The sequence below is a fragment of the Canis aureus genome, chromosome 22 (assembly GCF_053574225.1).
Source record: "Canis aureus isolate CA01 chromosome 22, VMU_Caureus_v.1.0, whole genome shotgun sequence".
NCBI classification, from domain to species: Eukaryota; Metazoa; Chordata; class Mammalia; order Carnivora; family Canidae; genus Canis; species Canis aureus.
The window spans coordinates 27313025-27340683 of NC_135632.1; the positions used below are offsets into that span (position 1 = coordinate 27313025).

General features: G+C 34.8%; 1 protein-coding gene across 15 annotated transcripts in view; it reads right to left on the reverse strand.

The window, feature by feature from the left end:
* The window catches only part of TBC1D5 (TBC1 domain family member 5), a 544964-nt gene that overhangs the window by 399687 nt on the left and 117618 nt on the right, over positions 1-27659 (reverse strand). For 14 of the 15 annotated variants that reach the window (XM_077865315.1, XM_077865313.1, XM_077865314.1 and 11 more), the window contains one exon: positions 6925-7115. The gene's annotated coding sequence lies outside the window, so the exon portion shown is untranslated. Of the gene's footprint in view, positions 1-6924; positions 7116-27659 lie in introns of those variants that run through there. The other variant, XM_077865321.1, reaches the window with a different exon arrangement.

Genomic DNA, 27659 nt, shown 5'->3' on the forward strand with positions numbered 1-27659 from the left:
AAGGAATGATTTTAAAATAAAGAGATATTCTGCTTTTTGGTGAGCCTTTCCCTATTTCCTTATTATCAAAGTATTTAAAGATTCCCATAGTCGTCTTTAATATTAGAAGTCTCTTAGAAACAAGTATTTATGATTTTGAAAAAATATTTATCTGAGGTTCACTTATTTAAGCTTCATTTCAGTTTTGTTATTTCCTCTCCTAAGTTTAAGTAAATTTTTAAAAAATAGGTTATATTTTTAAAATGTTAGATCAGTAGATCTCTACATTAGAGGAGTAGGAATTTTTTTGTTGTTTCTTTTTTGTATTTTTAAATTTTGTTCAGCTGTATTTAGGTATAATTGACCTCAATATAACGTAATAAAGCTATAAGATATTCAAAGTGTACATCATGATCTGATGTACACATTGTGAAAGGATTGATAAATTTATTAACCAGATCAATCAAAATAACCAAATCCATCACTCTATATATTTTTTTAAGTGAGAACATTAAATTTCTAATTTCTTGGTAAATTTCACTTCTATAATACAGTGATACCAAGTATAGCCATCATCTTACACATTAGATCTTATAAATCTTATAGCTGAAAGTCTGTACCTTTTTAGCAACCTATCCTTATTTTCATCCCACTCCCTAGCTGATGACGACTTCTTTTGACACTCTGTTTCTGAGTTTGACTTTTTTTCCCCTTATTTTACAAACTCTACAGGTTAAGTGATACTAGGCAGTATTTGTCTATCTCTGTCTGCCTTATTTTACTTATAATGCACTCAAGGTCCACATATGTAGTCACAAAGGGCTGGAATGTCTTCTTTCTCATGTCTGAATAATATGCCATTGTATACATGAATAAATCATATCTTCTTTATCCATTCACCTACTAGCAGACAGTTGTTTCCAAATCTTGACTATTGTGAATAATACATCAATGAACATGTAAGTGCAGATATCACTTCAATACCCTATTTTCACTTCCTTTTGTATATATATCCAGAAGTCAAATTGCTGGATCTTAAGGTAGTGCTATTTGTAATTTTCTATTTCTAAGTTCTATTTGTAATTTCTCTATTTTCATAGTGGCTATACCAATATACATTCCCACCAACAGTGAGCAAGGGTTCCCTTTGCTCCAACACTTGTTATATGTCTTTTTGATGACAGTCATTTTAAGAAGTGTAGGATGAAATTCCATTGTGATTTTGATTTGCATTTCTCTAATGGCTAGTGACTGTTGGGTACCTTTTAATGTAGCTGTTGGCCATTTGTATGTCTTCTTTAGACAAATACCTAATCAGTTATTCTGCCTACTTTTTAATCAAATTGGTTGTGTCTTTTGCTATTGATTTGTAAGGGTTCACTATGTATGTTGAATATTAACTCCTTATATGATATATAATTTGCAAATATTTCCCATTCTTTGGTAGACTGTCTTTTCATTTTTGTTGATGGTTTACCTTTTAGTTACTTGTTGATTTTTACTTTTGTTGCCTTTGCTTTCATTATCAAATTCAAAAAAAATTACCAGGACCAATTTCAAGTAGCATATCCCTGTTTGCTTCTAGATTTATGGTTTCAGATATTACATTCAAGTCTTTTGTCCATTTTTAAAGTTGATTTTTCTGTATGGTATAAGATAGGGGTCCAATTTCTCACAATACAAGAGACTATCCCTGCCCAGTGTCCAATCTTGGCTCCTCTGTCAAAAATTAATTGACCATATATGTGTGGGTTTATTTCTGGGCTCTCTATTCTGTTCCAGTAATCTATGTGTCTGTTTTCATGCCAATACCATACTGTTGAAATTCCTACAGCTTTGTGATATTTTTTAAATTTTATTTATTTATTTATTCATGAGAGACACAGAGAGGCAGACACAAAGAGAGAGGCAGAGACACAGGTTGAGGGAGACACAGGCTCCCCAGGGGAGCCTGATGCAGGACTCAATCCCAGGACCCCAGGATCACAACCTGAGCCAAAGGCAGACGCTCAACCACTGAGTCACCCAGGTACCCTGTGAGTGAGTGTTTATACATATTGCCAGATTTAGATTGTAGGCTTTTTTGGGGAATGATGTTGTTTTCTAACACAGTTACTCAGAGTTCTTTGATCAGTGTTTTTCTACTTCTTATACATAGTCACCAGTTTCCAATCTTTTCCTAATTATTCTCCTCTTTTAACTGATCCTTAAGAGTCCGGTGGGGTTGGCTTAAAAATGTTTTCCTGCCAGCAGACTTTTAGCACTTTCCCTCTAGAATGCTTTTTGTATCCATATATCTCTCTTCCCCTTTGGCACCCCCCCTTACTTTGTTGAATTTGTTAAAGGAGTACCAAAGCTAGAATTATTGAACTTAGAGTTGAAGGTATCTCAGATAGGAGGCATTCACATCTTTTTTAATCACTACTCATTATAAGAAATAAATTTTTAGATTTACAAGCCATTTTCCACAGGGATAAATATACCAATGAAACAGAAACAGAAGTTGAAATGGTTTGTACCCTAATTAAAGGGAATGTGTGCTATGCTCTATTCGATTTTTTGTGTATTTCATTTAATACATGTTCCTTCCCATAACTAAATTTATTTCCCTATCTAATACTGGATTGATTGCCTTTGCAGTTTCAAAAACCATACTTTAGATGGCTTGTATGTTTGTTCATGATTGACTCGGGCAGTAAATGGAATCAGACAATTTGTTTTCTATCTCAATCATGCCACCATTTCTCTTGTCTTCTCCATGCTACTTCTCTCTATATATATTCACTACAAGCTGTCAAATGATGTGGGCAAAGGGCTGAGTAACTTCTGGGAAACACCAGAATACTTACTGGGTTCTTCTATAGTGAGAACACAGGTACAAATAGTTAAATATTAAAATTTGAAGAGGGGATAAATCTTTGATAGAACTGTCCCTTTAAGGGCACCTGGGTGGCTCGGGTGGTTAAGCAACTGCCCTCTGGCTCCAGTCATGATCTCAGGGTCCTGGGATCAAGTCCTGCATTGGGCTCCCTGCTCAATGGGGAGTCTGCTTTTCCCTCTCCTTCCTGCTTGTGCTCTCTCTCAAGATCTCTCTCTCTCTCAAATAAACAAATATAATCTTTTTTAAAAAATCATCCCTTTATAGTAAAGTATATATTTCTTTATTCTCCTCTTGCTTTTTCTATGTAAATTGTATATGCAGGATGATGCCCTCAAGCCATTCCTGGTTTAAAACATTTTTAACTTTTTTTTAAGTCCTACACATCAGCTTACAATAACTCAGATCCTTTCCCAAAGTGGACTCTTCTAGTACCCATTCCCACCATATTTAACATGTTTATCATTTTAAAAATTGCAAGCATTTTTATCTGATTACAAAACTTGTGGTAGAAAGGTTGGTATATACAGAAAAGTCAAAAGGTGATAAATTTTATCTCTAATCAAATGCAGCAAAAGCAATTCTTTTTTTTAAGATTTTTATTTATTTATGAGAGAGAGAGAGACAGAGAGAGGCAAAGACACAAGAAGAGGGAGAAGCAAGCTTCATGGAGGAAACCTGATGCAGGACTCAATCTCAGGACTCTGAGATCACGCCCCGAGCAAAAGGTATTCCACTGAGCCACCCAGGCGTCCCAAAAGCAATTCTCAGAGGGAAGTGCATAGTGATAAATGCTTACAATAAGAAAAAGGAAAGAGCTCAGATAAACAACCTAATCGTACACCTAAAGGAACTAGAAAAAGAACAAACTAAGCACAAAATTAGAAGAAAGAAAACCACAAAAAGCAAAAATGAATGAAATAGTGACTAAAATGACAAGGGAAAATACCAATAAAACTAAGCTATTTTTTCTTTTCTTTTTTTTTTTTTAATTTAAAGATTTATTCAGGGGTGCCTGGATGGCTCAGTCAGTTAAGCATCCATTCCGGCTTAGAACATGATCTCAGGGTCCTGAGATCGAGCCCCATATAAGGCTCCACACTCAGACTGGAGTCTGTTTCAGATTCTCTTTCCCTCTCCCTCCTGCTCTCTGTCTCAAATAAATAAATAAAAATGTCTTTAAAAAACCAAAATATTTATTCAGAAAGAGACAGTGTACAAGTGCATGCGAATAGGGAGAGGGGCAGAGGGAGAAAACCTCCCTCAGAATTCCCGCTGAGCATGGAACCCAATGCAGGGCTCTATGCCACCATTCAAGAGATTACCACCAGAGCCACAAACAGGAGTTGGATGCCCAACTGACTGAGCCACCCAGGTGCCCCAAGAACTGTTTGTTTTTTTTTTCCAAAAAAATAAAAACAAAATAGACAAAACTTTAGTTAGATATACAAAAACAAGAGGACTCAAAAAAGTTAAATTTGAAATGAAAGAGGAGCCATTACAACAGAAATACAAAGATCATAAGAGACTCCTATGAACAATTATACATCAACAAATTTGACAATAGAAGAGATTCCTGGAAATATACAACTTACCAAGAGTGAATCATATGAAATAGAATATTTGAACAGACCAATCACTGGTAAGGAGATTGAATGAGAAATCAAAAACCTCCCAAGAAACAAAAGTCTGGGATCAGATGGTTTAACTGGTGAATTCAACTAAACATTTAAAGTAAAATTAATGCCAGTCCTTTTCAAACTCTTCCAAAAAATAGAAGACGAGAGCATACAGTTGACCCTTAAACAACACAGGTTTGAACTGGTGTGGATCCACTTATATGTGGATTTTTTTATAAATATACATGTACTATACATGTATTTTATCTTCCTTACAATTCTCTTAATGGCATTTCTTAATAATATTTTCTTAATAAAATTTTCTTTTCAGGATGCCTGGGTGGCTCAGTGGTTGAGCGTCTGCCTTTGGCTCAGAGCGTGATCCTGGAGTTCCAGGATTGAGCCCCACATCAGGTTTCCTGCAGGGAACCTGCTTCTCCGTCTGCCTGTGTCTCTGCCTCTCTCTCTCTCTCTGTGTGTCTCTCATGAATAAATAAAATCTTAAAAAAAAAAATCTTTTCTCTTAGTTCATTGTAAGAATATAGTATCTAAAAATATATATATATAGTATCTAATACATAAAATATACAAAACATGTCTTAGTTGACTATGTTATTGGTAAGGCTTGTAGTCAATAGTAGGCTATTTGTAGTTAAGTGTTTGGGGAGCATGGATTTTTCAACTGCATGAGGTGCCAGTGCTTGTAATCTCCACACTGTGTAAGAGTTAACTGTATTTCCAAAGCCATTTTATGAGGCCAGCATTATGCTGACACCAAAACTGAATAAGGATGCTATAAGAGAGGATAATTATAGGCCAATATCCCTGATAAAGATTAATGTAAGACTGTCCACAAACTGAACAGAAATGAATTCAACAGTATCTTAAAAGAATCATACACCATGATCAATTGAGATTTGTTCAAGGGAAGCAAGGATGGTTCAACATACATAAGTCATTCAACATTACACATCACTTAATAAAATGAAGGATAAAAATCATATGATAATCTCAATAGATGCAGAAAAAGCATTTGACAAAATTCAACATTCCGTTTTGCTAACAACTGCCAACAGAATGGGTACAGAAGGAATATACCTCAACATGATAAAGGCAGTATATGACACATTCACAGCTTACATCATGCTAAATAGTAGAAAGCTGAAAACTTTTCTTCTAAGATCAGAAATAAAACAAGACTGCCAAAACTTGTCTTTTTTTTCTTCCCCCTTGTAAGGACCTAACTATTCTTACTTGGACAGTTCATCAGAGTTATTTTTGCAGTGAGCAATTATGATGAATGAGGTAATGTTCCCTATATACAAAGAGCCAATCTCATCTTTTTTATTTGACCTAGTACTAGAAAACCTGGTGAGAGCAGTCAGGGGAGCAAAAGAAATAAAACGCATTCACATCAGAAAGGAAGAAATAAAACTGTATTTGCAGAAGTATTATCTATACAAAACCTTAAAGACTTCAGAAAAGAAACTGAGAATAAATGAATTCAATAAAATTACAAGATACATAATCAATATACAAAAATCTGCTGTATTTCTATAAACTAACAATGTACTGTCAGAAAGCAAAATTAAGAGAACAGCTCCACTAAGAGTTGCATCAAAAAGAATAAAATGCCTAAGAATAAATTTAACCAGGAGGTGGAATATTAGTATAATGAATATTGTGACATTGATGAAAGAAACTGAATAAGGCATAAATAAATGGATACTCTGCTCATGCCTTAGAAGAATTAATGTTAAAATATCCATACCACTCAGAGCTATTTACAGATTCAATTAAATTTCTATCAAAAGTTCAATGGCATTTTTCATAGAAATAGAATATACAATCCTAAAATTTGTATGGAATCACAAAAGACCCCAAATAGCCAAAGCAACCTTGAGAAAGAAGAAAGCTAGAGGCATTACACTTCTAAATGTAAAAACGTATCACAAAGTGAGCCTCCTGGGTGTCCTGAGTGTCAAAAAACACTCACATACACACATTTTTTGTACATGAATCTATTCTGTAGAGAACACATTACTATAATAAACATACTGTTACAGATCAAAGTTTTTGTCCCTTCAAAACTCATATGTTAAAATCTTAATTCCCAAGGTAATGGTATTCCAGTGAGGCCTTTATGAGGTGATTAAGTTGTGAGGGTGGAGCCCTCATGAATGGGATAAGTGCCCTTATAAGAAAAGACTCCAGGGAACTTTCTCATTCCTCCTACTATGTAAAGACCCGTTAAGAAGATAGTAGTCTATGAACAGTCACTAGCACCTTTATCTTGGACTTCCCAGTCTCCAGAACTGTGAGAAATAAATCTATTGTTTATAAGTCACCAAGTCTATGGTATTATTGTTGGAGCAGCCCAAACAGACTAAGACAGGTATTGATGGTATCCAATTTACAAATGTACATTTTGAATAAATATATGCTTACCTTTCAGGAGACCTTTAATGATCCACAATTCTAACTGCCACTTGAAAACGCATGCTCTTGTTACAGGTCAAAGACTTCAAAGTTGGTACAACAAAGTTCTCCAAATACAAGTTGTGGTTGGCAAATAGGATGCAAAGAAGAAGGAAGAAACAGAGATCGCCTGAGTTTGCTTCTGGCAAAGCACCAAATACCTAGAAAAATAAATAAAATAGCTTGAAACCTTTCTATCCCATAAAGAACCCTAACCAAAACAAACCAGCAAAAGGCAAGCTGAAAAAAATCTATGACATATAATTTTGGGCTTTTAGAAGACAACTCCTAATCTACTCCCTAATCACTTTTTCCATTATCTATTTTAACTTCTGGAAGAAAGGAAGTCATTTTATTATACTTAGAATAAATGGTATTATAATATAAAAATTTTTAAATCAAAACACCTCAATATAAAACAAATCACGTTAAAGTTCATTTCATTGAAATTACATAAAAATATTCAAATAATGAACACATTATTCTAATACATAGTAAAATACCAAGTATTAAAATTACATAAAATAAAAAAATGGAAATTAGATATTTGAAAACATGGAAAAAAATTCCATTGAAACGGATTCCACAGTATCAATAAAATGTAAAATTAGAATACAATGTATCAGTGTAACAAGTAAACATTATTTGTGAATTTATAATTAATTTCTATAGCTTTTCTGCATAGAGAAAAAGAAAAACACCTTTAGTATTCTTCCAAAAACCATATCTGACATAACCTGTATGAAATCTGTAAGAATGACAACTGAATTTCTTAAACAGCTATCTAATTTAAGTAAAGAACCTCTTTTTCTTTTTTTTTTTAAGAATTCATTTATTTATTCATGAGATATACGGAGAGAGAGGCAGAGACATAGGCGGAGGGAGAAGCAGGCTCCCCATGGGGAGCCCAATGCAAGACTCAATCCCAGGACCCTGGGATCATGACTTGAACCAAAGGCAGACACTCAACTACTGAGCTACCCAGGTGCCCCAGTAAAGAACCTCTTAATAATAATAAGTTACCATATATTACCATCACTTTCCCCTAGATTTCATTCTATAATAATTTACCCCCCATAACCTGTTTGAACTTATTGGTGGCTCAGTATAAGTACAAAAGGACAAAAGTAATTAGGTAATATAATGTGAAATATAAATCAGTAACACAGAACTGAGAAATATTATAACATATAACAAACATATTGAGATTCAAAAGAAATTACTTAACACACCATTTAGCATCATGTGCTATTAAAACCAAATATCAAGGTATGATTTCTAAAGAACAGGAATGAATGTGGCATTGATCTCTAGGCAGATTTCCAGAAACTTATATGCTCTTATATTGAATACAATTCATGTTTTCTTTGTTTGATAAAGAAAATGATTTAGTATATTCTGATGTATCATTTCCTTATTTTGACTTATAGTCTTACCTAAAAAGTCACCAACAACTCGTTTCTAAATTACATAATATACATGTGAAAAATACCTAAATATAGTCAACACTTCCTTGAACAATATTATAGTCACATGCTTTTTCTGTATGGTTAAGCTTAAAATTACTATACCACTAAAATAAAGTAAGTCTCTACTCTCATCTTTCCCTTGTAAAAACACAGACCATTTTTATTTTATGATGGCTCTTTAGAATGAAAGACATTCAAATATCTTTCAACTATTCCAATATATGTGTATTTGACAAATACATGTTTATATAACAGTTAATATATTGTCATACAATTGTGTCATACCAGAGAATGATGGCGATTTCTTTTTTTTTTTTTTTTTAATTTTTATTTATTTATGATAGTCACACAGAGAGAGAGAGAGGCAGAGACACAGGAAGAGGGAGAAGCAGGCTCCATGCACCGGGAGCCCGACGTGGGATTCGATCCCGGGTCTCCAGGATCGCGCCCTGGGCCAAAGGCAGGCGCCAAACTGCTGCGCCACCCAGGGATCCCTGATGGCTATTTCTTCATGAAAAACTAACAATATAATCAATATACTGAGAAGTTATAATTTGTTTTGTTTTTAAATGCATACTTTAGGGATCCCTGGGTGGCGCAGCGGTTTGGCACCTGCCTTTGGCCCAGGGCGCGATCCTGGAGACCCGGGATCGAATCCCACATCGGGCTCCCTGCATGGAGCCTACTTCTCCCTCTGCCTGTGTCTCTGCCTCTCTCTCTCTCTATGACTATCATAAGTAAATAAATAAAAAAATTAAAAAAAAATAAAAATAAAAATAAATGCATACTTTACACTCAGGTCAATTTTACATTTCTAACATTGTTTGGATAATTTACTTTCTTGCTCCAAAAGGATATATCCAATAAAATATCTCATTAGCATACTACCAGAAAAACCAAAAGGCTACAAAGCAGAATTGGATAACACAGAGGGTTTATCTATACAGTAAGACTTTATGAAACTAGATTTCTTCAGTAATCTATAGGCAGAAAAAATGTTTACCATAGTCTCACTGAAAGGATATACCAGTTCTTTCTCTAGTTATTCTCTATGGAATTGCATAAATATTGAGAAATCTAGAAATAGATATACACATGCACATACAAAAATTATTGTCAGTGTATAAGTTACTGCTGCCCTGGGACTGCAATAATTTATGTAACATCTGTTTTCATATTTTTCTAATTTTTTTCCTAATTAACATGCATATTTAACGCATAAATGCTCAGACCACCTCTTTTTTCTGCTGACTGTGCCTCTTTATTTTTGAAGTTGTGCACTCCTAGGGAGAATTCAGCAGAGATGGAAACCAAAATCTTATTGAATGCACTAATTTTAAAATGTAAACAACAGTACTAAACGAACTTTCAAGAATATACTAAAGTCTTAAGAGTTTTCACAATAACAGTTCAATCTGTCAATAATAGTCACACAGTAACTTGAGGTCCAAATACCAGAAAGCAAATATAAGCTTAATTCCAAATTCTAATGTTATATTAATCTTCTTGATTTTTTAAAATTTTTATAAAAGTTGAGACACCTACAAAAAATATCTATGATTAGTTGTTTTTGTAAGTTTTGTTAGTATTTTTCAATTTTTATGCCTTAGGCAACTAACATATATGAACATATTCCATATGTTAAGCATCAAAAAGTATGTAATCAGCTATATGTTTTGGAATTGTAAACTTTAAATCCTGTGCAGATGTGAGGGGGAAAGGTTTTACTCTGAAGTGCATTCAAGTACAATCAACTTCTGGAAGCTCTTAATCTGTACTGGGAAATTCAAAATTCAAAATACTACTTATCTATATTTGTAATAGAAAAAGTAAAATTAGGAGTCAATCAAACAAATGCTATAATAACTAAAGTATTCCCCAAAAACAATGTTTAATATGCCAACACTGACTTCATCTGTACTTACCTCACTTTAGAATTAAACACTTTGTATTTTAATTGCCTAGTCAATGTATTTCAGTCAGTCATTTATTACTTTTCATCTGGTGTCAGGCCCAATCCAGGCCTTTGTAAACCCTGAAATTCTCAACCCTCACAAAACTTACACTTTATGTAGGAAATCAGACAGTATCCAATAACAATGCAAATACGTAACTGCAAACAGTGATAAATGCTATTAAAGATATGGTAAAGGGTGAGACATGAGTTTTGTAATAGGAGACTTGACTTACCCAGAAATCAGCAAAGACCTAAAGAAAGTCTATTTAAGATGAGATCTGAAAAGTATGGGAAATGTCAGTCTAGGCATAACAAGTACTAAGGTCCAAAAGCATTAGGAGAAAAGCACATATTTCTAGGAGAGAAGCAGAGGGGCCAACTACAGAGGAAATATAAGTGAAACAAAATGGGGCAGAAATTATTAAGGCAACATTACTACAGGGTTTTAAATATAGGATGACAATAAATTATACATGAAAATTTATCAAATGCTGGATTATGGTGAGGAGTAAGAAAGGTATAGAGGAGAAGGTAGGTATGAGACAACAGTAGCTTAGACTAAAGTGATAGTGGTAAAGATGGGGAAGAAAAGGAAGAACAACATTTATGGGCAAGCAGTCAGAAGAATTTGGTGAAAGATTAGATTTTGTGGGGGATGAAGTTAAATAGCAATCCCTAAGGAAACCTGGAAGATCAGTTGTTGGAACAAAGAGCCCAAGTTAGAATAGGACATATTATGGGATTACCCATTGGAGATGTCCTGTAGGGAGTTTAATGTAAAAATCTAGAGCTATTAATAGTCTGGAACTTTAAGAAAAGCCTGGGCTAGAATCAAATTTAGAATTTATTAGGGTATGGGTAGGGGAAAAAAAAAAAAGATGCCTACATTGTTTTCCCATGCCCCCCCCCAAAATTCCATACACATGCTGTATCTTCCTTGTTTCTAGCTATCATGCCACATCGGAACAGAAAAACATACTTCATAATGTGACAAACTCATTTAGTCTGTGACTGATTAACTCCATAAGGCATATTTGCCTTAAGTTGCTAAATAATAGTCATCATTTATTGTAAAGCCTATTCAGGATCAAAACTACTAAAAATATGCTGAAGCATTCTAAAAACATGCATTAGATCATTAACCCTCCAAAAACCTTAGAATTTAACAACTACTGAGCCTACTTTTCAGATAGGGATACTGAAGTTTAGGGAAGTATTAAAATTGCTAGTAAAGCCAGTAAGTGATAGGGCACACTTCCAACCCGAGCATACCTGAAACCACAGCCCATTTTCTTACCACTAAAAAGGAAGGTTATGTCAAAGTCTGGTCTTTAAAATAATTAACCTCAGTTTCAATCCTGGCCCCAGAAGACCACTTAAGTTCTCCTGTATTTCTCCTCACCTGCAATTCCTACCTTGCTAGGAAATACTGACATTTTAGGGAATATATAAAAGCCTTCTGTCACAGTCCACTGGGTTGTGCATCACCATTAACATGATCTGTTCCTTCACCATAGGAGATCCAGTTGAGAATGAACTTAAAGTAGAAACTAAGGCTGACACTGAAAGCTTTGAAAATTTCACAGTATAGGGCATGGCAGGTCATCAGGAATAGTACCTGAGGAAGAATAGTTTCTATCAAAAAAGCAAAGAGCCAATTTCCTACAAGCTACAGGCAAAGAGTTCAGCAATAGTTCTAAAACTATAGAGTGCATAAAAATCACCTAAGCAGCTTCTTAAAATGGAGATTCTCAAGCATCCTCTCAAGGATTCTGATAGAGAATTGAAATAGATGACCCTTTAAGTTTTCTAAAAGATATCTACCTATGACCACTTTCCATTCTTCAGGCACATAATTTTAAAATTATTTGTTGAACATATATATTACTTCATTGAGTTCCAATTAAATTGTACCAAATGTGGGGCCCCTGGGTAAGCTCAGTCAGTTAAGCATCTGACTCGATTTTAGCTCAGGTCACGATCTCAGGGTCATGAGATCAAGCCCCATGTCAGGCTCTGCCCTAGGCATGGAGCCTGCTTAAGATTCTCTTTCTCCCCTTTCTCTCTGCCTCTCCCCTCCTAAAAAATAAATAAATAAATAAATTGTACCCAACTTAATACAAACATTTCAGATATTTTTCTTAACAACTACTGTCAAGGTCCTTGCCAATGGAAAGAGGGATAATTAAAAACAGTTTTAACTATACATAAAACGCCTCCATCAAAGCGGATTTTCCTTAATATAGATTTTAATCTTATGATTAAAACAAAGTCATCTAGAGATACATATGTCAAAAGACCATAGGAATGTTTAAGGGAGATGAATGATTCATAAAGAAATTTTTTTTTAAAGATTTCATTTATTTATTTATGAGAGACAGACAGAGAGAGAGAGAGAGAGAGAGAGAGGTAGAGACAAAGGCAGAAGGAGAAGCAGGCTCCATGCAGGGAGCCCGATGTGGAACTTGATCCCGGGACTCCAGGATCACACCTTGGGCCGAAGGCAGATGCTTAACTGCTGAGCCATCCGGGTGTCCCCATAAAGAAAATTTTATCACAAAAGTTAACCTTTGGTCAAAAAAATATATTGTTAATTAGAGAATCTTGTAAATATATAAGAAGGCCTAATACAGTAACAGTTATTCAAAAAATGGATTAAAAGATTACATACAACTCTTCTCATGACACTACTGGATGCATAGATGCTAACATACACTGGTACCAAAGAAGCATTCAGGAAAGAAAATGTCTACTCTATTTCCAGACACTTCAGATCACTTAAAAACTAATGTCTATCTTTCCTTCTACTTGAACCACACTGTCAGTACAAAAGCATACATTCCGGTCACTGTCGGGGCAGCACCCATCAACCTGATCTACTGGTGTACTAAGTTAGGGCTGCCTTAACACCATTCTAGTGACCTAAAGGTTATAACAAATCCCAAAACTCCAAACTTTCATCCAAGTTTAAATGAATTTAATTTTTTTTAATTTTGAGATTTCAAGATAGATGTTGTTCTTTCAGGGTTTATCTGTGAAGCTAAATAAAGGGAGTTAAAATTTAAAGTTTATTACATATTATCTCCTTGTATTTTTATGAATCAAAGAAAATACCCACTCAGGTTTTTCTTTTAGATCCTGTGACTTACATTAGGACCATGATAGGGAATAGAAAGCTAAAGATAATAAAAGTTGTTTGAAGAACTTCAGTAACAGTAACATCAGTACTACACTGTGATGCTGATATTTACATGGTACACATTTAATGCCTCCTCTCCTCCACCCTAACTGTGCCCCCCAAAATAGCTAAGAGGAGCCTAAGCACACTAACTTGCCCAAGATCTCACCATTAACAAATGGTAAAGCTGAGATTTGAAGTCATGTGATCTGAACCCAGAGTCCATATGACCATTACTCACTCTATGCATGAACTCCCTTAACTTCATAAACCTTTATGCAGCCAACAATCCCAAAGTACTGACACAATATAAATCTTTTTGACTTTTATGTTAAATGAAATGCTTCCACGTTGTCCTAATAAATAAACTGTATCGTCACTTCCTAAATGACTCTTCATCTTGAAATAGTATTTAACATTATTTTCTCTCAACAGTCATGCTCATTTTCACTAACCACCATCAGTACTAAGTTAGAGCCCATACTACCAGAAGTTCCAAGCAAAACAGAAACCAATGTATGTATAATGCAAGAAGATACTTTTCTGGGATTTAAAGATTACATCTTCTACTATATTTCTCTTAGTTCCAACAAGATAACCTCTCTTCCCTACATCCTGGTTCCATTTAGAATCAAGCTCTAAATACCAAGTTCAAATTAGCTTAAGAATAAGAAACAGATCATTCTCAGTCTCGCTATTTAAATGAACCAAAATAAGCCCCATAAATTGTTAGAGTTGCTTTGGGCAATTGTTCATTCTAGTCTTGAAGATCGATCTAAATGCCCTGGGAAAAGTTAGAAAATTCCAGAAACGGTTTCCCTAAGAAAGCTGCAGATTCAACGTGACTCCTTGAGATGAAAAAATCCCCTTAAGCTTTAGTTTTTGTCCATTATCTGTGGCAGACATAAAACAAGGAACTTTTTTTAAAGATTTTTATTTATTCATTTATGAGAGACAGACATAGGCAGAGGGAGAAGCAGGCTCCATGCAGGGAGCCCGATGTGGGACTCCATCCCCAGACTCTGGGATCATATCCTGAGCCAAGGGAAGACGCTAAACCACTGAGTCACCCAGGCGTCCTGGCAAGGAACTTTTCAAAGTACACATCCTTCCACAGTACAGTAAGCAAATAAGCATATTTGTAATTAAAGTGTTACCTTCTTTTAAGTATGTTCCTGTAACTTTCATCCTGTAAGATGAAGATTTTTGAAGAAATTATTTTAAACAGGCTGAAAGTTTAAGCATTGTCCATAATTTTATTTTGTACTCTAAATTCTCAGTTCCACACTAATTAAATTATTCTACATCTCATTAACTACTCCTCCTTATGTTATTCCATTTGTTTCAGAGTTCCTTTTTTTAATCTGTTGCCTTTTTTATAACATTACCTGACTGTCACCTTTTATACAATAAACACTGTAATTTATCTTGTTCAAACTTTGCAAAAAGAAAAACTCAAACCACACTTGATTACACTGGAGGAAAGTCTATGAAAGTAGTCACTGTCTCAAGTTATTCTAGAATATTGAGGAAGCCTTAGTTCTCAGAAAACAGAAGTGGACAAACCTAATTATAACCAGAAATAGAACAGACAATAAGCTCTACAAAGGACTCAATTATTGAAGATATATTTTCACTGCTTTATGGCTCTTGACTTTCCCTTCACTTTTTTACTACCAAACTACTATTCCTTTATTGATCTCACTATCAGCTCCTTCTCAAAAAGAAATAAAGGAAATTTAAATTGGATAATGTTGCTGATCATTAGCAGCATTGAAAACAGCTGAATCAATTATTAGGCATACAATGAGTCAGAAAGATAATTCCAATGGTGATGTAGAGTACTAACATAGTAGCTTTAGAAAGGGAAGACTAAGACAAAAGAATATGAGAAAAAATGGTGGTACCTAGACATAGTAATGAAAGAAGAGAAATGGATTTAGTAAATTTTCAAGGTGTCTAATTTGAGATAGGCAGATTATTTGTGCTATGAAAGAACTACAAAAAGGTGGGAGGAGAAGGGGTAAGAATAAAGCTAAGAGAAAAAACACATACTATATCCCTTCATATATATAGATGGCTAGCTCAGCATCCTGCACCCCAAAAACGTATGTTGAAGATAAAAGAAAAAACAAATAAGGGATCTCAATTTTATTTTTGCTAACTTTTATAACATTAATCCGAATTTAATTTGCCTACTAAATTGAAGTTTCTGAACTCACAACGAATTGAATAATTACATGAGACTCTTTTTTTCTCTTTCTTTCTGGCTCCCCCCCCCCATTTTCCTTGGTTCTAAATAATACTGCTGGAAGCCTAGAAGTACCTCCAATTAAGTACTATCTTCAAAAAGCTGCCAAATTGTAGTCTCTATGATTCATCTAATATCTTACTTTGAACTTCTAACAGGTACAAATATTATAGCTGAATTTTAAAGTTTGCATTAAGTTACTTGTTTACTAGGTTTGAAACTAAGACTCCAACAATATAAATACAAGATACCACATGTATTAGAGCTCAATAAAACAGCAGTAAATTAATTTACATTACTAATGTCATTTACTTTTGCTACGCAGAAGGATAACTTTTTTAATGTATTCTTCAAACCATAATACTGGGGTGGGAGTGAGGATTACTGGAAGATGTCCTAAAAGAAAGATTCTTCTTTGTATTTTAAAAATGTCATTTAATTCCCATAATAACCATATGAAAAAAATCTTATAATCATTATTCTTACTTGTACAGATGAAGAAATATAGGCGTTAAAAAAAAAAAAAAGAAATATAGGCGTTGCTAAATCAATTTATTTAATATCACACAGTTAATATATAGTACTTAAAATCAAGTCTGTAGGGGATCCCTGGGTGGCGCAGCGGTTTGGCGCCTGCCTTTGGCCTAGGGCGCGATCCTGGAGACCCAGGATCGAATCCCACGTCGGGCTCCCGGTGCATGGAGCCTGCTTCTCCCTCTGCCTATGTCTCTGCCTCTCTCTCTCTCTCTCTCTCTCTCTCTATCATAAATTAAAAAAAATTAAAAAAAAATTAAAAAAAAAAAATCAAGTCTGTAACATTCCACAAGCCATGTCCTTTACACAACATCACAATGCCTTCAAGTATACCTATGAGTGATATAAGTCAAAATCATGTGATGAATTACAGTGATTCCTTCATCTCTACCTTACTAAAGTAACTCAGAAACGTACCATCAAAAGTGAAGTCTGTATCCCCTATAACCATGGACTACTGAAATCTGAGATTCCAGGGACTCAGACGTCAGTTTCTCTCACTGAAATATACAATCTCTTGTATTCATGAAACCAAAGAAATCTCTCCAGCTCTGTGCTTCACTGATAGGCACTGATTTATGATTAAATTTTCTAAACAACAAAAATTCCTAATTTTCAAAATGTAACCTTGACAGACTATCCATACATGTATTATTGCAAATCAGACTTTTTAAAAGGCATCCCTTCTCAAAAATCCCTAAAGCTGGTGTACAGCTTGAACAAAGACAAAGTACATCTTGAGCCTCATTAGTATAAATGTTCAATGAATATAGATAAACCCCAGAATAAATCCTCAAATACAAATTATCATACTTAGAATAAATGATAACAAAACTAGAAAACTCAGATCTACGGCCTATCTCCACCTCAGCTTCAGAGTTGATATAACCAATTAATAAGGGTTCCAAAGAAATTACTAAAATACTTCCTTAAAGGCAATTCCAGAAATCCCTATGAAGAACGTGTCACTCTTGACAGAGAGCTAGACTTGTTTTGACACAGAGTTTCTCAGTCAGACATGTTTAAAATGAGACAGAAAGTTTCAGACTAAGCTACTACTTCCAGCTCTTAAAGGAATAACGTTGACCAGAAAACAGAGCTCATTGGTAGTAAGATTCGACCATGTATATATTATGTTCTGTATAAGTTACTTTTGGGAAATAGACTGGTAAAATCATTTTCTCAAGTATAAGAATTAAAAAAATGTGAAGTTCAAAAAATACCATAGTGTCTTTTCATTTGACTAGAATTATTCTCATTTGACCCTCCATAGCTTACTCTATTTTGGGCTGTATTTAACCAAGATTTGGTGCATAGAAACCAATTAACATAAGTTTATTATTTCCTAAGAGCAATATATTTGGTTCAACTTAGTCTCAGATTTCCACATACCCAAAACATCCATTTTTTTTAAGATTTTATTTATTTTTTTATGAGAGACACAGAAGGGGGGGGGGGAGAGAGAGAGAGAGAGAGAGAGAGAGAGAGAGAAGCAGGCTCCATGCAGGGAGCCTGATGTGAGACTCAATCCCGGGACTCCAGGATCACGTCCTGAGCCACAGGCAGGCACTTAACCACTAAGCCACCCAGGTGTCCCTCAAAACATCCATCTTTAGATTGATAGTTTTCTTCAAGGTTACAATTCAAGATGTTGGGTAGTAAAATCCTGAACTCACCTATTTTCACAGACATAACAATTTACAACAGAATTTGAAATAACTCCCTGTAAAGGGGGCCTAGATAGTGAATGAAAAGAGCCTCCACAATATGGGAAAACACCAAGATGGGTAGAAGAAGCAGAGATAAAATCTCGCTAAGTAATAAACCACACCCCAGGTATGGTGCTCCTTAGACACTTGAGATTGTGGAACTTTTTTTAGAGCAGGAAAAGATTTAAGCTCCACATCATGCACGCCAACCCTAATATCCCGCACAGGAGAGATAAGATCAAATGCCTGGCTTTGAAAACCAAAAGGAGTATATCAGGAAAACTACAAAACTAGAAGGAAAGGAAAACTCACTTTTAAAGGGCTCACACACAGACTTACTCAATCGAGAAACCAATGCAAAAACACCAGATCCAAAAAAGGTTCACAAAACAGAGGTAAAGGAAATCTACTTATCACCCTTGGAACAAGCACCAGAAAGGCAAGAGGCAGTAGGGCCACATTCTAGATATTTTTGCTAGTTCTTCAGCCATGGTGATCCCAACACTGGAAAGTGCCATTTTGGAATCCTCCCTCAATATGGTTAACGCCAGGGGGAATGTCCCACTAAGAGCCCCACACAACCCAGCATCTCAGCTAGCACTTGCAGGACAATGCGCAGCAGTGTGCCTATAGCAGTTGCATCCCTGCCACAACAGGAGGGTACACAAAGCCCACACAGGGAATACCCTCTGGAACATCAGGCTCTGATGGCCAGGAGAGATCAGATTTCTGGGCCCCACAGAACAACTCCTACTGCTCCTTCAAAACCAAGAGATGTAGCTGAACTATCTAAATCACAAAAACCAATAGAATGCTGTGCAAAAAAGAGAGGAATATATTCCAAACAAAAGAACAAAACAAAATCTTAGAAAAAGAAACAAACAAACTGGGAGGTGGGCAACCCACCCAATAAAGAATTTAAAATAATGGTCATAAAGACGTTTACCAAACTCATGAAAGGATGAACATCAACAGAGATAGAAAAGATATCCATACCAAGACACAGTATAACTAAAGTGTCAAAAACTAAAGACAATCTTTTTTTTTTTTTTTAAGATTTATTTATTTTAAAGAGAGACAGCACAGACAAGCACAGGGAGGAGTGGAAGGGGAGAGAGAGGAAGAGAGAACCTTGAGCAGATTCCCTGCTGAGCGTGGAGCCCTACACAGGGCTAGATCCCATGACTCTGAGATTATGACCTGAGTCGAAATCAAGAGTTGGACACTTAACTGATTGTGCCACCCAGGAAAACCAAAGATAAAGACGATTCTAAAAGCAGCAGGAAAAGGCAATTAGTTATACATAAGGGACTCCCCACAAGATTATCAACTAATTTTTCAGCAGAAATTTTACAGGTCTGAAGAGAGTAGGCATGATATATTTAAAGTGCTAAAAAGTGGGGGGACCTGGGTGGCTCAGTCGGTTAAGCATCTGCTGTCAGCTCAGGTCATGATCCCAGGGTCCTGGGATCCAGCCCCATGTCCAGCTCCCAGATCACCAGGGAGCCTGCTTCCCCCTCTTCCTCAGCTTGCCACTCCTCCTGCTTGTGTACACACTCTATCTCTCTCTGTCAAATAAATAAATAAAATCTTAAAGGGGGGGGGGGGGCATATGGGTGGCTCAATGGTTAATCATCTACCTTTGGCTCAGGTCATGATCCTGGGGTCCTGGGATCAACTCTCACATCAGGCTGCCCATAGGGAGCCTCCTCTGCCTATGTCTCTGCCTCTCTCTTGCCTCCTCTTGCCTCTCATGAAAAAATTTTTAAAATCTTCAAAAAAAAAAAAAAAAACTTTAAATAAATCAAGCGCTGAAAAGGAAACAACTTACCACTGAGGATACTCTCTGAGCAAGGTTATCATTTAGAATTGAAGAGTTTATAAAGTTTACAGATTCCCAAATAAGAAAAACCTAAGAGTTCATCGCCACTAAACAGCTTTACAAAAAATATTAAAATGTTCAAAGGACTTCGTTAAGCACAAAAGAAAAGGCCATAACTAAAAAATAAAAGAAAATATATGAAAGAAAAAAAACTCACTGGTACAGGCAAACATATAGAAAAAGTAGTGGATTGACCACTTATTAAGCTAGTATGAAGATTAAAAAAAAAAAAAGTAGTAAAATCACCTAAATCTACAATAACGAGTTAAGGGATACATTAAATAAAAAGACATAAAATAAGATGTCAAAAACAAAACACAGTGAAAGAAAAGAATAAAAGTGTAGTGCTTTCAGAATGTGTTAGAATTTAAACCAGCAACTTAAAATAGATAGCTATATACATAGGTTGTTATATATGAGCCTCATGACAACCACAAACGAAAAAAACCTATAATAGATACACAAAAAATAAAGAGAAAGGAATCCAAACATAACAATAAAAAGTCAACAAATCACAATGAAGAAAACAAAAGAAAAAGAACAGAAAACTACAAAACCAAACAGAAAACCATTAACAAAAGGCAAATAAATACGTATCTATCAATAATTATTTTCAATGTAAATGGACTAAATGCTCCAATAAAAAGATATAAGTGATTAAATGGATTCAAAAAATAAGATCTATCTATATACAGCCTACAGGAGACTCTGGATCTACAGATACACAGACTGAAAAATAAAAGGGGGGAAAAAGATATTCCATGCAAATGGAAATGAAAAGAAAGCTAGGGTAGCAATACCTAACATCAGAGAAATGAGAGAAGCAATATTTGTATCAGACAAAATGAACTTTAAAACAAAGGCTATAAAGTCAAACAAGCAGATTATGTAATTACGAAGGGATCAATCATATAAGAAAATAGATAAAATACATGTAAATGTTTATGCAGAAGTCATAGGAGAATCTAAATATAAAGCAAATATTGGTAGACACAAAGGGAGAAATTGACAGTAATACAGTAACAGTAGGGGATTTTAACAGCCCACTTATATTAATGAATACATCATCCAGACCTTGAACAACACATTAGACCATCTATACTAAACAGATACATATGGAACATTCCATCCCAAACCAGCAGGATATATATTCTTCTCAAGTACATATGGAACATTTTCCAGAATATTATCATGTTAAGCCACAAAAGAAGTCGCAAGTTTAATTTTAAAAAGACTGATCTTTTCCAACCACAATGATCTGAAACTAGGAATCAGCTACAGGAAGAAAACTAGAAAAAAACACAACACATGGAGACTAAACAATATGCTACTAAACACCCAATGAGTCAATAAAGAAATCAAAGAGGAAATCAAAAAAATATCTTAAGACAGCTGAAAATGGAAACACACTGCTCCCAAATCAACAGGACACAGCAAGAGCAATTTTAAGGAGGGAGTTTCTAGCAATACAAGCCCACCTCAATAAATAAGAAAAACCTAAAATAAACGATCTGACCTTATACCCAAAGGAACTAGAAAAAGAAACAAAGTCCAAAGTTAGTAGAAGGAAATAATAAAGATCAGAATGAAAATAAATAGAGAATAAAAATGGGTAGAGACTTCAAAAAGGTAAAAAAGATTAATGAAACTAAAAGCTGGTTCTTTGAAAAGATAAACAAAACTGATAAACCTTTAGTAAAACTCATCAAAAAAAAAAAAAGGGAAAGAGGATGCAAATAAATAAAATCAGAAATGAAAGAGGAGAAATTACAACCAATGCCACAGAAATATAAAGGACCATATTAGTATGAAAATTTAGATAGCAAAAAATTGGACAACCTAGAAAAAAATGGATACATTCCTAGAAATACAATCTTTTAAGACTGAATGAGAAAGAAACTGAAAATCTGAAAGAAACTGAAAATTACTTACTAGTAAGGATACTGGATGAATAATCAAAAAATACCCAACAAAGAAAAGTCCAGAACCAGACAACTTTCACAGGTGAATTTTACAAAACATTTATAGAAGAGTTAATATCTATCTTTTTCACATTATCCTAAAAAACTGAAGAGAAAGGAATTCGTTCAAGCTCATTTTACAAGACCAGCATTACCATGTCCTAAACCAAAGACACTACAAAAAAGAAAATTGCAGGCCAATATTGCTAATGAACATAGATGCAAAAATCCTCAACAAAACATTAGCAAGCCAAATTTGACAATACAATTAAAGGATCATATACCACGATCAAATGGGATATATTGCAGGGATCTAAGAATGGTTCAACATCCACAAATTAATCAGTGTGCTACAATGCATTAACAAAAGGAAGGATAAATAACACATGATCATCTCAAAAGATGCAAAAAAAAAAAAAAAAGTATTTCACTTAATTCAACATCCATTTATGATAAGATCTCTCAGCAAAGTGGGTACAGAGGGAATGTACTTCAGCATCATAAAGGCCACATATGACAAGGTAACAGCTAACATTTTATTCAATGATGAAAAACTGAAACGTTTTCCTGTAAGATCAAGAATAAGACAAGGATGTCCACTTCCAACACTTTAATTCAACATAGTGTTGGACATATCAGCCATAGTAATCAGACAAGAAAAAAAATAAAAGGCATCTAAATTGGAAAAGAAGAAGTAAAACATACTGTTCACTGATGAAATGACACTATAAATAGACATCCTTAAAGCCTCTACCCAAAGACTATTGGACTAAATGAATTCAGTAAAGTTGCAAGGGACAAAAATCAACATAACAGAGATCTGTTGCATCTTCTATACACTAATGACAAACTATAAGAGAAATTAAGAAAACAATCCCATTTACAATTGCATTAAAAAGAGTACATAGGAATAAATTTAACCAAGGAAGTGAAAAGACTTCTATATTGAAAACTGTATGATGATGAAAAAAATTGAAGACACACAAAGAAATACAGTATGTTTATGGATTGGAAATTCATATTGTTAAAGTGTCCATGCTATCCAATGCAAATCATAACAAAATTACAATGGCATTTTTTACAGAAAGAACAAATTATCCTAAAATTTGTATGGAACAACAAAAGACCCCAAATGGCCAAAAAGAACTTGGAAAGAAGAACAAAGATGAAGATATGCTCCTTAATTTCAAACTATACGGCAAAGCTATACTACTAACTATATTACTAATCAAAATAGTATAATACTGGCATAAAAACAGAAACACAGTTCAATGGAATAGAAGAGAGAGCCCAAATATAACCCCATACTCATATGGTCAATTAGTCTATAACAAAGGAGACAAGAATGTACTGTGGGGAAAAGACAGCCTTTTCAATAAACAGTGCCAGTAAAACTGGACAGCTGCATGAAAAAAATAAAACTGGACCACTCTCTTATGCCATAAACAAAATTCAACTCGAAATGGATTAAAGACATGAACGGGGACACCGGGGTGGATAAGTAGTTGAACATTTGCCTTTGACTCAGGTTGTGATCCTGGGGTCCAGGGATCAACTGCCGCATCAGGATCCCCGCAGGGAGCCTGCTTCTTCCTCTGCCTATGTCTCTGCCTCTCTCCTTTCTGCCTCTCATGAATAAATAAAATCTTTAAAAAAATAAAAAGACATAAATGGAAGACCTGAAAGCATAAAACTCCTAAAAGAAAACAGGCAGTAAAGCTCACTGACATTCACCTTAGCCATATTTTTTATCTGTCCCCTCAGGCAAGGACAACAAAAGTAAAAATAAACAAATGGGATAACTTCAAGCTAGATAGCTTTTGTACAACAAAGAAAACCATCATCAAAAGAAAAGGCAACCTTCTAAACAGGAGAAGTTACCTGCAATAATATATCCAATAAGGGATTAACAACCAAAATACAAAAGTCTAAAAACCCAATATCAAGAAACAATCCAATTTAAAAATGGACAGAGGACCAGAATACACATTTTTTCAAAGTAGACATACAGATGACCAAAAAAGCAAAGATGCTCAATATGACTAACCATCATGGAAATGCAAATAAAAACCGCAATGAGATATCATCTCACACCTGTCACAATTGCTAGTATCAAAAAGACACAACAAGTGTAACAAGTGTTGGTAAGGATGTGGAGAAAAAAGAACCTTTATGCACCACTGGTGGGAATGTAAAGTGGCTCTGCCACAATAGAAAACAATATGAAAGTTCTTCAGAAAATTAAAAGTAGAGGACTACCATACAATCCAAGCAATTTTACTTCTAGATATTCACCCAAAGAAGTGAAAATACTAATTTGAAAAGACGTATGCACCGCTATGTTCACAGCAGCATTATTTATAATAGTTAAGATATGGAAGCAGCCTACAAGTGCACTGACAGATTAATGGATAAAGAAGATGTGGTGTATACACGAAAGAAGAAAGGAAAGAAAGGAAAGGAAGAAAGGAAGAAAGGAAGAAAGGAAGAAAGGAAGAAAGAAAGAAAAAGAAAGAAAGAAGGGAGGAAGGGAGGGAGGGAGGGAGGGAAGGAAGGAAGCTAGGAAGGAAGCTAGGAAGGAAGGAAGGAAGGAAGGAAGGAAGGAAGGAAAGGAAGGAAAGGAAGGAAAGGAAGGAAAGGAAGGAAAGGAAGGAAAGGAAGGAAAGGAAGGAAAGGAAGGAAAGGAAGGAAAGGAAGGAAAGGAAGGAAAGGAAGGAAAGGAAGGAAAGGAAGGAAAGGAAGGAAAGGAAGGAAAGGAAGGAAAGGAAGGAAAGGAAGGAAAGGAAGGAAAGGAAGGAAAGGAAGGAAAGGAAGGAAAGGAAGGAAAGGAAGGAAAGGAAGGAAAGGAAGGAAAGGAAGGAAAGGAAGGAAAGGAAGGAAAGGAAGGAAAGGAAGGAAAGGAAGGAAAGGAAGGAAAGGAAGGAAAGGAAGGAAAGGAAGGAAAGGAAGGAAAGGAAGGAAAGGAAGGAAAGGAAGGAAAGGAAGGAAGGAAGGAAGGAAGGAAGGAAGGAAGGAAGAAAGAAAGAAAGAAAGAAAGAAAGAAAGAAAGAAAGAAAGAAAGAAAGAAAGAAGTCTTATCATTTGCAACAATATGGATGGACCTCAAGGGTTTTATGCTAAGTGAAATAAATCCGATGGAGAAAGACAAACACCCTATGACTTCATATATATATGTGGAAAATAAAAAGTACAAATGAACAAACAAAAACAAAACAGAAACAGAAACAGACTCAGATACAGAAAACAAACTGATGGTTGCCAGAGTTGAGGGGGTGGGGGTGGAGGGTTGAACAAAATAGGTGAAGGGGATTAAGAGGTACAATCTTTCAATTATAAAATAAAGACAGGATGTAATTAAGATACAGCATAGGGAATACAGTTACTAACATTGTAACAACTTTGTATGGTGACAGATGATAACTACACTTACTGTGGTGACCATTTCAGAATGTATATAAATATCAAATCACTATGTTATACACCTGAAATTAATAATACTATATGTCAATTATTCTTCAATAAAAAACAACCATCACCTAAGTGTGTCTTTGCATGACTGACTCATTACCTTGGCTTTTTAAAGGATTCAAGCTCTTAAGGCACCTGGGTGGCCCAGTCAGTTGAGTATCTGACTCCTGATTTCAGCTCAGGTTGTAATCTCGGGGTTGTGGGATCAAGCCCCAAGTCAGGCACTGCACTCACTGCAGAGTTCCTCTCCCTCTATCTCCGCCCCTACCCCCACACACCTCACTCACTCACTCTCTCCTTCTCTCTCAAATAAAATCTTAAAAAAAAAAAAAAAGAGGCAAGCTCTTAAGCCACAACAATAATAATCACAGAATACTAAGTACTTTTATAAAATCACATAATCCAAACACACAAACTCTAAGGACCATGTATATCAGAAAATCCTAAAACTTTTTGGGACTTCAAGTCTCAGTAAATCTCAAATATAAGTAATATACTGAATTACATGTACAAAAGTATCTCATTTTTATTAACCAAAACTCTCCTCAACAGCACTTCTCATTTTTAGAACTTAAAAGTACCATTTTAATCATCCCACAAAGTTTAAATTATATCCAGAAGAGTTTGTCTGGGCAAGAAAACAGGACCAAAAATATTCAAAAAGGAAAAAGGAGATAATCTTTCAGTAACCAGAATATTTGACCATGTAAGAAAACAAAATTCACCATATGCAAGGTTTCATCATCTTATCACCTTCTAGGATTAAAGATCAGAAAAGTGTGCTTCATTTTGGGGAAGGGTAACAGTAAATATTAAATGTATATATTAACATGCTCAATTGTGACAAACAAATCTTGTCAGAATTCTAAGAGTTAAGCAAAACGAATAAAGGGCTTTGTTAACTTCCAATAATGCAAAACAGAAATTATATTTATCCTTTGTGTAATAATAGATGTTTTCATGATACTGAGTAGACTTTTTTCACACAAAGATCACTCACCAGATTATCGTGACTACTGTATCAAACTCTGAGAAACTGATAAATCATGTAAGCCTGCTCTAGTTCTAGGTACATTTACCTTATGAGTCTCTCTTCTAAATTGTGATAAACTAAAACACAAGAAAAACAGGCCTCTTATCTCATCACCACTCTACTGCCCACCTCCCTGCCCCTGACACCATGAAGTCAAACTCCTTAGTATAGTCTAATTTTCTTTCCCCAAATGTTTTTACTTTATTACTATTTACTCAAATCTTCAATTACCTATAATATGTGGAACATGAGAATATTATAATTAATGTAATGCAAAATAAGGGGCTGATACAGTATTTTAGTAAGAAAACTATGATTGCTTTTTATTAATTTGCATGGAAATCTTTTAAGGGATTTATCTATTTATTTTCTATTTATCTATTTATTTATTTATTTGAAAGAAAACAAATAGGGTGGAGGTGCAGAGGGAGAAACAGACTCCCCACTGAGCAGGAAGACTGATGCAGACAGGGCTCGATCCCCAGACTCTGAGATGATGACCTGAACCCAAGGCAGACACTTAACTGATTGAACCATCTAGGTGCCCCTGTATGGAAAGGTTACATAACTTTAATATGAAAATGAAATAAAATAATTAGCAAAAGAAATATTTAATATAATTAGATATGAAAGAATGTCTGTTAGAAAAGTTAATCATAGCCCTTTATTTTAGTAAACCTTCATGAGAGTTCAGAACGCATACATTTAAAAACTCTTTTTCTTAAAACCCAAATATACACTTTGATAAATAGGTCACTTTTATACTGAATAAAAACAACAACAAAAAAGCCAAAACTTGCAAATCATATCAGGGCCCCCAAAGAAGGATCCCAATACACACCAATAGCTTCAGATAAAACAGGAAATTCCAACTCTGACAACATAATAGGAAAGTGAGTAAAAATGGCTTAATCAAATTCCCTCCAACAGTTAATTCAATTTTATGGAAGAGAATGGTTGCCCATGCAAAACCTGCCAAAGCTATTAGATTAAAATCAAGTATTTTCCAGAATATCTTTCTGAAATGAAATACACAGATAATATCCCAGAGAAAAGAAGTGATCTAAATAAACAGGTAATTATTTAAAAATATGTAAAAAAAAAAAAAAAAAAAACCATCATTATTTGCAAGAAATTTGAGTATTATTAGATTAAGGTAATTTATAACCTATTAATACAGACTGTAATTTAAAATCTTTTCTCAATAACATCTAGTGTGTGCTACAAAAAATTCCATGTATGATAGCAAATAAAAATGGAATA